We start from the raw sequence: 10246 nt of genomic DNA, 5'->3' as shown, positions 1-10246 counted from the left end.
GAGCCTGTGTCACAGTGTTTGATGTTCAGCAGACGGACCAAGCTGACTGTCCTAGGCGAGTCCCTTCTTCCCCTTCCTTCCCTGCTCTTGTCAAGTTTTTTGGTTTTTTTTTTTTGTTTTTTTTTTGTTTTTTGTTTTGCTGGTTTTCATCTTTTTCTGCGACTTCTCACAGTCTGTGGCCTGGGTTTCCTTCTGGACCTTGGTTCTGAGAGGCTGACCTCTCCTCTCCCTATTTAGACCTCTGTATGCCTCAGCTGGTCACTGTGACCCCTTCACCGCTGACCCCAGAGGCAGGGCATTGAAATGGTGACCTCTTGAGACTCCTCTGTCTGTCTGCCAGGTGCACGTGGGTCCCCCAGACTCGCTCTGTTCTGTGTGCCTCTGTCTGGGCTCTTGACAGACCAGCTTTGCCTGTGGGGTGAATTGGGGCCTCACGTCATAGAAAAGAAAGTGATATTAAATCCAGTAACAGGTTAAAAAAAAATCCACTACCAGGTAAAAAAAATCCACTACCAGGTAAAAAAAATTGGTTCTTAACATCATTAGTCATCTCAAAACTGCAAATAAAAATCATAATCAGATACCACATACTGTAATTAGAATATAACCAAAAAAGAAACTACCATTTCATCTAGAAATTCCAATAGTGAGTATATGCTTAATGAAAATGAAATCAGTATATTGAAGAAACTACCATTTCATCTAGAAATTTCAATAGTGAGTACACGCTTCATGAACATGAAATCAGTATACTGAAGTAATAGTTGCCTTCCCAGATTTAGGGAAGCACTACTCACAATAGCCAAGGTATGAAATCAACCTAACCTGTCCATCAACTGACAGAGCAATGAAGGAACTTCAGCACACAGACACAATGAAAGATGCCTCATCCTCAAAAATTCATGGCTTGATGTCATATACAGCAACCTGGGATGATCCTGGAAGTCATAAACTGAGTCAGCTAGGCAGAATAAGACAAACACTGTATCATTGGAACCATGTGGAAGCTAAAACAAAGTATCTAATGGAAGGTGAAGGTACAATAGTGGTTAGCAGAGGCAGCAGGGAGGAGAGGGAAGGGGCAGTCATTGGTAATGGGTGCAGAGCTGCGGTTCCAGGGAAGGGATGAATTCTGCTGAGGCACTCCACAGCAGGGTGACTGGTGGTACCAATATGGCAGCCTCTTTTTCAGTAGAGCTAGAAAGAAGGACAATGAAGGTTCACAACACATAGAAATAAAAACTAGATATGGGAACAGATGTGAGGAACACCCTGATTTCATCATTCCTCAGTGTATACAAATAGGAAAAAATCCCACTGTGCCCCCTAATTTTGGACATGTATTACAAAACAAAAAAAATTTTTTTTTTTTTTTTGAGACGGAGTCTCGCTCTGTCACCCAGGCTGGAGTGCGGTGGCGTGATCTCCACTCTCTGCAAGTTCCGCCTCCCGGGTTCACGCCATTCTCCTGCCTCAGTTTCCAGAGTAGCTGGGACTACAGGCACCCGCCACCGCGCCCAGCTAATTTTTGTATTTTTAGTAGAGACGGGGTTTCACCGTGTTAGCCAGGATGGTCTCGATCTCCTGACCTCGTGATCCGCCCGTCTCGGCCTCCCAAAGTGCTGGGATTACGTGAGCCACCGCGCCCGGCCTGCACAAAACAAATTTTAAAACTATAAATAAGCAATATTTTAGAAAGAAAAAAGAAAAGAAAAAGAAAAAAGAGCAACACACCACAACACCACAACAGAACAAACCCAAATCATGTAAATGGAAGGGAACACAAACGAAAATGGAAAGTAATGAAAGAGCTCTTCCTGCTGAGCCCTCCCTGAGGTACGGTGGCAGGGAAGTGGCCAAGGGGCACGAAGCTGGATGATATGTCAAGCTGGCTGCCCCAGACATGACTCCCTGTGACCCCAGATTCCTCTCCTGGGAATGCTAATCTGAGGTCTCCTGAGAAGAAGGCTTCCTTCCCAACGCTGTTGGGATATGGCCCAAGCCTTCAGTGCAGCACCAGGTGTGGACAGGGATCAAGAGCACAAATTGGTTCTCCTGACTTGAGTCTCCAGAAGCCTCGGGCACCTTCCCAGGGGCCTCAAACTTGTAGGGTTCACATGAAGCTCCCTGCCTCGGTCTTCCCAGCCCACATCAACCCTCACCTGCTGACATCTCCTCTTAAGGGAGCCTCCCCGCCACTCATCTCGTGGAACTCGGCTCTGGAGATTACAGCAGCCCACAGTGGCCCCAGGGCTGTCTCTGTGGGACTGTTAAATGCCACTTACCCCTGAGCTGAGATAGCAGGAGAGCAGAAGCTTGGACAGGGTCTTCCCAGCAACGGATGATCTGGTCCCCACAGCTCATCTAGAGGGGGACGCCCTTGCCAGTGTGGGTACTGGGGCTGCTCTGTCCAGCTCCCCTGCCCACATTGCTTGCACATGGAGCCTGGAGTCCCCAGCTGAGCACACAAGCAGATGCAGGGTACTCTTCCCAGCCTGTGCAGCGGGCACCAGGGCTCTGGGCAGTACTGTCCAGTCTGACTCTGTCACTCAGCCCAGGTGAGGCAGGGGCAGAGGGAAACCCCCAGATTCTTCGGATCCTGCCTGCTTGGCCTTTGGAGCAAGGTAGGGTTGGGACCTGGGGGCCTCAGCCTCCAAGCGCTGACCACAGACCAACACCTCCCTACCCTAAGAGCGTCTTCTCTCTTCTCTTAGCACCAGAGTCACTCCTTCCCGAATGGCATCGGTGGGGGCCCCTTCTTGGTGCAGAGCTCGCTCAGGCCCATCTCCCGCAGCCTCTCTCAGGGTTGCCAGATGTAGTCCCCATCCTGGCCCTTGAGAGGGCCCACTGGGCAGTTGGGTGCAGACTGGAGTCCAAGGAATGAAATTAGAGGAAATGCTCAGTGGTCCTGGCTACAGAAAATACTAAAAGTCTCCATAACTCTGGAGAAAAGGGACATTTCAATGAAGAGGTTATGGTCAGCCTGAGCAAAGAATTATACCTATAAATGGTGGTGGGCCCCTATGATGTCCCCGACACTGGTAGCTTCTGCCCTGACACAATCTCTACTCCTCCATCTACCAATACCTGACTGTCTCTCTGCTGAAATACGGAGGACACATTCACCCTGGCCAAGTCATGTTTGGAACCGTCTTCCTCCTTCCTTGTCCATGTCTATTCCCTAATTCACCATTAAACAGCAATCAATCCCCACAAGTCTTACTGTAATCTATAAAACCTATATTAGTGATCATATCAGTCTTTCGACTTGAAGGATAATATGTTTTGTAGAAATTTTTTTCAGAATGCTCTGGACAATTAATTTTCCCTAGGCCATATCACACTGCCTCCTCCATGAGAACTGGTGGCTTCACCTGTCAACCACATACCCAATGCCTTACATTATTGACCTTTGTATTTGCTGCCCTTATTCTCTGCAATCAGTCAGTTATGACAAACAACTTTCAAATACCTTTCTCCTGGCTCCAAAATTTACCATTGCTTTGCTTAAGGTCTCACCTCCCATGTAGAATGGAAAACATTCTTTCATCTAAGGCCCCCTCCTCCTCCTGGCCTTGGAGCCTCCTAATGTCCAGGATCAGCACCTCTGTCATCACATCGTCAGCTGCAGAGATATTCTATCTGCTGTCAGAACTGGGCACAGTTAATTTGTTTACAAACATGGAAAATAACAAAAGCCTGGAATCATGCTCTATATACTGAATTGGAGTAATAACATGTGGAAGCAGAAACATATTTAATATTGACCACTTGCATTGTCTTAATTATTATTTATTTGTTCCTGCATCAAGGTGGTAGAAAGGGGGTCATGGTGTCTGCCTTCAGAGACCCTCCACTCTAAATGAAGAAAAGTTCAATGAAGCAAACACGTGACATAAAGTAAAATAAGAATTGCTACTGTGAATAAGAGTCACATATTGCCACAAAGCATACCTATGAGAATATGAAACAGGGAAGATTTCTCATAAAAAGTTTTGATTTCGGAGGAAGAAACAGAATTAAACTAAAGTCAAGAGATATTTGGGCCTTGGAAATAGAGGAGAGACATGGGGTTGGCTTCTGTCCATTTGCTGAGCAACTTGTTTTCCTTTTCACAGTGGATATGACCTTGGATGCCAACACAGCCAACAACTTCCTCCTCATTTCCGACGACCTCAGGAGCGTCCGAAGTGGGTGCATCAGACAGAATCAGCAAGACCTTGCCGAGAGATTTGACTTGTCCATTTGTGTCCTGGGTTCCCCTTGCTTTACCTGTGACTGCCACTACTGGGAGGTGGACGTGGGAACAAGCACAGAATGGGACCTGGGAGTCTGCAGAGAATCTGTTCACCGCAAAGGAAGGATCCAGCTGACCACAGAGCGTGGATTCTGGACTGTGAGTTTGAGGGCTGGAGGCCGCCTCTCTGCCAGCACGGTGCCGCTGACTTTCCTCTTCGTAGACCGCAAGTTACAGCGAGTGGGGATTTTTCTGGATATGGGCATGCAGAACGTTTCCTTTTTTGATGCTGAAGGTGGTTCTCATGTCTATATATTCAGGAGAGTCTCTGCTGAGGAGCCACTGCGCCCGTTTTTGGCTCCTTCAATTCCACCTAATGGTGATCAGGGTGTCCTGAGTAGCTGTCCTGTGATGAACTCAGGCACTACTGATACTCCGGTCCATCCTGGGGAGGCCAGATAGGCCCCCACTGCAAAGAAAACAGGGTCAGAAAATTACTTGGGTGGGTAGACTTAGGAACTTTCTACTTGGTAAAAGCATTATACAAAGTCATAGGAGAAAAATATGGGACATTTCTATAATCTGTATTTAATCTAATTTGGTTAGATTATTGAATTCTAAGTATTATTGCCACAAATATTGATACTAAAGTATCAATATTTGCCCATTAATTTTAGCAAATGTAACACAGTAATGTAAGATGGGAATACTAGGTGGAATTATAAGGTAGGGTGAGAGAATGGAATGATATGGGAACTTTGTGTATTACATGCTCGATTTTTATGTCAATCTAAAACTCTCTTGGTTAAAGAAACATAAAATTATAGCTCCACTGTTTCAGGGAGATCTCTTCACAATAATGTTCAACAATTGAGTAATGTCTAGACATTAACTTGAAAGATTGTCTTACTATTAAATGTGAACCAAAATTGACTTTTAAATGTATATTTAATTTTGTGATTTCAGCAATACTTCTTGACTAGGCAAATAAAAATTTTGGCACATTTGAACATATGGCTTAACCTCCTCTGTAGCTTCTTCTAACATACGGGACACTGAATATAACCCACAATTGTTATTCTTAAATCAACTTAATAAATTTCCATGGTACCTTCATGTAGGTGCACCCGGTGGTTTGCCCAGAGTCCAGGTTGCGTCATGTGCCTCTTGGTGTAGACGCTGTATCTTCTTACAATCTCTATCAGAGAAGATCTTGGTTAATCTTTCTGCAGTGCAGAGAGCCACTGATATGTTACTGACAGAAAGACCAGAGGGAGAATTGCGATCATTGGTTCTGAGTTCTAACTTCTGATCCCATTGTTTACTGGCTTCCAAACAGGGTCATGTGAATCAAAGTTGGGTCTCAGGAAGATCATGGAGTTCAGTGAGCACTTTATATGTGGATTAGAAAGACTGCGTGGGCGATGCCTTCACATAGATGAGGCGATACAGAAAGGCAGAGGGTTGATGTAGTGGGGGCCTGGACCCCAGTCCCACTAGAGACACGTGGACCTGGGAAGGTCATGCAATCCCTCGGTCCTCAGATCTCTGCACTGTTATGTTAAAACGTTCATAGGGCCTACTTATTAATATCACAGTGTGGGGCTAGAAAAATCACTGCATGCAGGAGAATATTAAGAAAGAGAATCAGAACTTCAGTAGTGATATGTAAGGGTTTACTAAATGCCGGAAGGAATAAGCTGGACACTTAGTAGTGGCTGAACACGGAGAGGCTGTTTGGGTGGCTCCAGACCAGTGGAGGATGGGTCCCTGTTCATCTTTTATGTGGGTGTGATGCCTTACAACTTCTGGAGGACATCTGCTATTATCTCCGAGAATCCCCACATCAGCCTGGCAGGGTGGGCAGAGGAGCGGCCGCCGCTCAGATTTTCCAGTGGGGGGCACTGAGTATCACTTAGAGATGGTGAGTGATTTGCAGAATCCCATTCCAATGAGTGAAGGATCTGGGGGGGAAATGAATTTGGTTCCCCAGAGACAGAGATTCCTGAACAACTGAGACCTCTGTATCATGCCCTGGACCACTGATCAGAGGGACCCCTTCACTCTCTTTCTCCAATCCTTTTATTCCAAGGTGTGTGGAAAGACAGAGTTCGCGCTCGGGAAGAGTTGCCTGAGATGAAGACAGGTCCCTAATTATAAAGCATTGTTTTCCTCTGCCTTTCAAATCTTCCACCCCAAATATCACACAGTTGTTTTTAAAGGATGTCATCTGTGGGACCTTTGGAAGCACAAATGCGTGGCCTTCCTCCCCGACTCCCTTCACCCTGTCAGCTGTCTCTCAGTAATTGTTTCCTCCGGTGACCACAGTGAGGGGCCAGTGTCTGCCTGTCTCCAAGACTGCTCAGGCCTTATGCAAAACATCTATCACAAGCTGCTTCTGCAGGTAACAACTTCTCTCCTACTTATCAAACCTCAATAAGTACCTAATGCGAATTAACTGAAAACGTGGCCATCTGGGCTGGTGCTTTGGTGGTTTAATGAATTTAGTCTGCCGCTCCCACTTTCTCCTTGACTGCTGATCTGAGCCACCTGGAACAAGATGTGGCTAAGAATGGGCAGCACGTGCACCAGCATGGAGTGTGCCCCTTATCAGCTCATTCTTTCCTCATCAAAGATCACTTTCTATTTTACAAACTCTACATTCATTCCTTGACCTTGCTGTGGCAGGGGACAGTCCTATCTCCTCTCAGAAAGACCCCTCTGGCAGGGTGCAGTGGCTCACGCCTGTAATCCCAGCACTTTGGGAGGCCGAGGTGGGCGGATCACGAGGTCAGGATATCGAGACCATCCTGGTTAACATGGTGAAACCCTGTCTGTATTAAAAATACAAAAAATTAGCTGGGCGTGGTGGCGGGCGCCTGTAGTCCCAGCACTTTGGGAGGTTGAGGTGGGCGAATCACGAGGTCAGGAGATCGAGACCATCCTGGTTAATATGGTGAAACCGTGTCTGTACTAAAAATACAAAAAATCAACCAGGCGTGGTGGCGGGCACCTGTAGTCCCAGCTACTGGGGAGGCTGAGGCAGGAGAATGGCGTGAACCTGGGGAGTGGAGCTTGCAGTGAGCCGAGATTGTACCACTGCACTCCAGCCTGGGAGACAGAGCAAGACTCTGTCTCAAAAAAAAAAAAAAAAAAAAAAAGGCCCCTCCAGAGCCACAGCCTGGAAACTCTGCCCCAGGACTCTCATTCAGGTTCACTCTCTGATCCCCCTTTCCCTCTGTCTCCAGATGTCCCTTCCATTAACCCAGTGGCTCTGCCTCTTCTCCCAATCCTTCACTAGTGAAAATCCCATTTATTCTCTCTCGTGAGCCCTATGAAAGTCCTCTCATAAAATACCACTGTTCATCTTACTGTTTTTTTAAGTCCAACTCTAGATCACTAACATTTGTTTTCAGATTTTGGGTTCTACATTCAGAGGAATGTTTCTGTCCTTCCCCTTTGCCAGTCAAGTCTATTATTGCAGGAGTGGAATCAAGATTCTCCTAAAATGATAAACCACTATGGCTGTGTTTGTTCTGTGTACTCTCTGGAAGTGTGTGCCCAGGACTGCCAGTCTTTATTTTATTATTTGGTAGAAATAAAAGTAAGTCACACGGTCCTGATATTTACATTTTGAGTTTAAAAAAATTTTTTAATTGTTTTCATCAAAACTCACTTTAGATATTAATATGTTCATCTTGGTATTTTCTTCTAAACGCTATAAACCTGTGTTTCCCATGATTTATTTCTCTTAGTGATCTGTATCCTTCTGTGAACCTCTGCTTGCTCTCAGAGGGATCCTACATACAGAAATGGAGATTTACATTCCAGTTTGGAGAGATCTCATTTTCCGTTCTCAGAGCCTCCTATGTGCCTTAGGGACCACCGTGTCCCTGCTTTAACCCTATGTAATAGAAACAAATAAGATCTTTATTCTCAGAAAGGTCAATAGTCTTCAGAGGAACCCCACATTCTTACACAACTCTGTCATCCAGGTCTCAGGCAAAGCCCTCATAACTTGGCAGAATTTAAGGTGTCACAACTTTACAGGCTTCTGTTTGTTATCACAAAGATGTGCCCACTTTTAGTAGAGATTTTAGCAGCAGTGGCCTAGTTATTAACAAAAAATAGAAAGTACTAGAAGAAAGCACATAAAGAACACACTGTGTAAAATTTGACCTAAAAATGACCAATCTTACAGGGACACACAGAGCTGAACAACACACACGGGGCCTATCAGATGGGGAAGGGTGGGAGGAGGGAGGATCAGGAAGAATAACTAATGGGTACTAGGCTTAATACCCAGGTGACAAAATCATCTGTACAACAAACTCCCGTGACACAAGTTGGCCTATGTAACAAACCTGCACATGTACCCCTGAACTTAACAGTTAAAAAAAACTGGTGGGACAAAATGAGACACCATTTCACACATCAGAATGGCCATTATTAAAAAGTCAAAAAATAGCAGATACTGGCAAAGTTGCAGAGAAAAGGGAGCACTTACACACTGTTAGAGACAGTGTAAATTGGTTCAGCCATTGTGGAAAGGAGTATGGTGATTCCTCAAAGAGCTAAAAACAGAAATATCATTCAATCCAGCAATCCCGTTACTGGGTATATACCCAAAGAAATGTAAATCATTCTACCCTAAAGACATCCACACATATGTCCACAGCAGCACTATTCACAATAGCAAAGATCCACATGCCCACCAATGACATATTGGATAAAGAAAATGTGGTACATATACACCATGGAATACTATGCAGCCATAAAAGAGAATGAGATCATGTCCTTTGCAGGAACATGGATGGAACTGGAGGCCATCATACTTAGTAAACTAATAAAGGTACAGAAAACCAAATACTGCATGTTCTCACTTATAAGCAGGAGCTAAGTGATGAGGACACGTGGACACAAAGAGAGGAACAACAGACTTGGGTCTACTTGAGAGTGGAGGGTGGGTGGGAGGAGAGGATCAGAAAAACAGATCCATTGTATACTAGGCCTAGTACCTGGATGATGAAATAATCTGAACAACAAACCCCTGTGACACAAGTTGACCTGTATAACAAACCTGCACATGTACCCCTGGACTTAAAATAAAAGTTAAAAAATAAATGACCCATCTCATTCACTAATCTCACCACAGTCTTATGGATTCAATTAGCCTGTTCAATTCTTTGTTGTGTTTACTCCATCAACTTCCCGTGTAACTGTACTCCACAAGGCATATAACAGAACCACTGAACAGAGGAGGCAAATCGGGTCTTTTATCCTCCCCTTCAATTATCTTACAAAGCTCATGGCTGAGTATAGAGCATAAGTCATAACTTTGTAAGTTATAAGTCATAAGTCTTATGACTTCCCAAATGAATGCTTTCACTGCAGCTACAGCACTTATCATTTGTTGAGTAGCACTTCTCATGTGCTTTTAAGCAACTCTTTATTGAGAGATAAGATTCAATATTAGGGAAATATTCTATGGTATTTTATCATTAATTTTATGTTACGGAGACAATAGATTATTGAAAATGTATGAATAATGAAGTCCAGTCTCACTTTCATTGAGTGTGCAGACCCCTTAAGCTTGCACCCACCTGTGTGTTGGACACGCATTCACAAAGACATCACAGACCTACACACAGACACCTTCTACCTTGGTGCACACAAATCCACACCACCTAAAGTGAATACGCCTGTTTCCAGGGATTGCACGTAGGTGACAAGAGTTTGTCACCTGCAAAACCAGTTTTAGTCCACCCCAAATTCTCATTCTTTCCAGGTGTCTTGGATCACAGAGATTCTCTAGACGAAAGTCAGCAATTAACTTCCACATTTCTTATACATACACTTTTTTTTTTTTTACACCCGGTGAATGATTCCAGAATACACACCATTAATTGTGTTCTTTGGAGTCACCTGCAATTAGAAGAAAGAAAACACTCTGAGGATGAGATCATACTGTGGGCTGTTCGCACAGGTCTTTCGTCCTCTTAGGGGCTC

The 10246-nt window shown here is 44.7% G+C and overlaps 1 pseudogene across 1 annotated transcript; it reads left to right on the top strand.

Annotated features, from left to right (window-relative positions):
* The first annotated feature begins 3378 nt into the window (after positions 1-3378).
* LOC103888325 lies at positions 3379-4699 on the top strand (annotated as a pseudogene). The gene has a single exon (XR_002515483.2). The product of XR_002515483.2 is annotated as a ret finger protein-like 2 pseudogene (transcript).
* Positions 4700-10246: the final 5547 nt, after the last annotated feature.

The sequence above is a fragment of the Papio anubis genome, chromosome 16 (assembly GCF_008728515.1).
Source record: "Papio anubis isolate 15944 chromosome 16, Panubis1.0, whole genome shotgun sequence".
NCBI classification, from domain to species: Eukaryota; Metazoa; Chordata; class Mammalia; order Primates; family Cercopithecidae; genus Papio; species Papio anubis.
The sequence above is the reverse complement of the archived record's forward strand: the minus strand, read 5'-3'. Positions and strand labels throughout refer to the sequence as shown.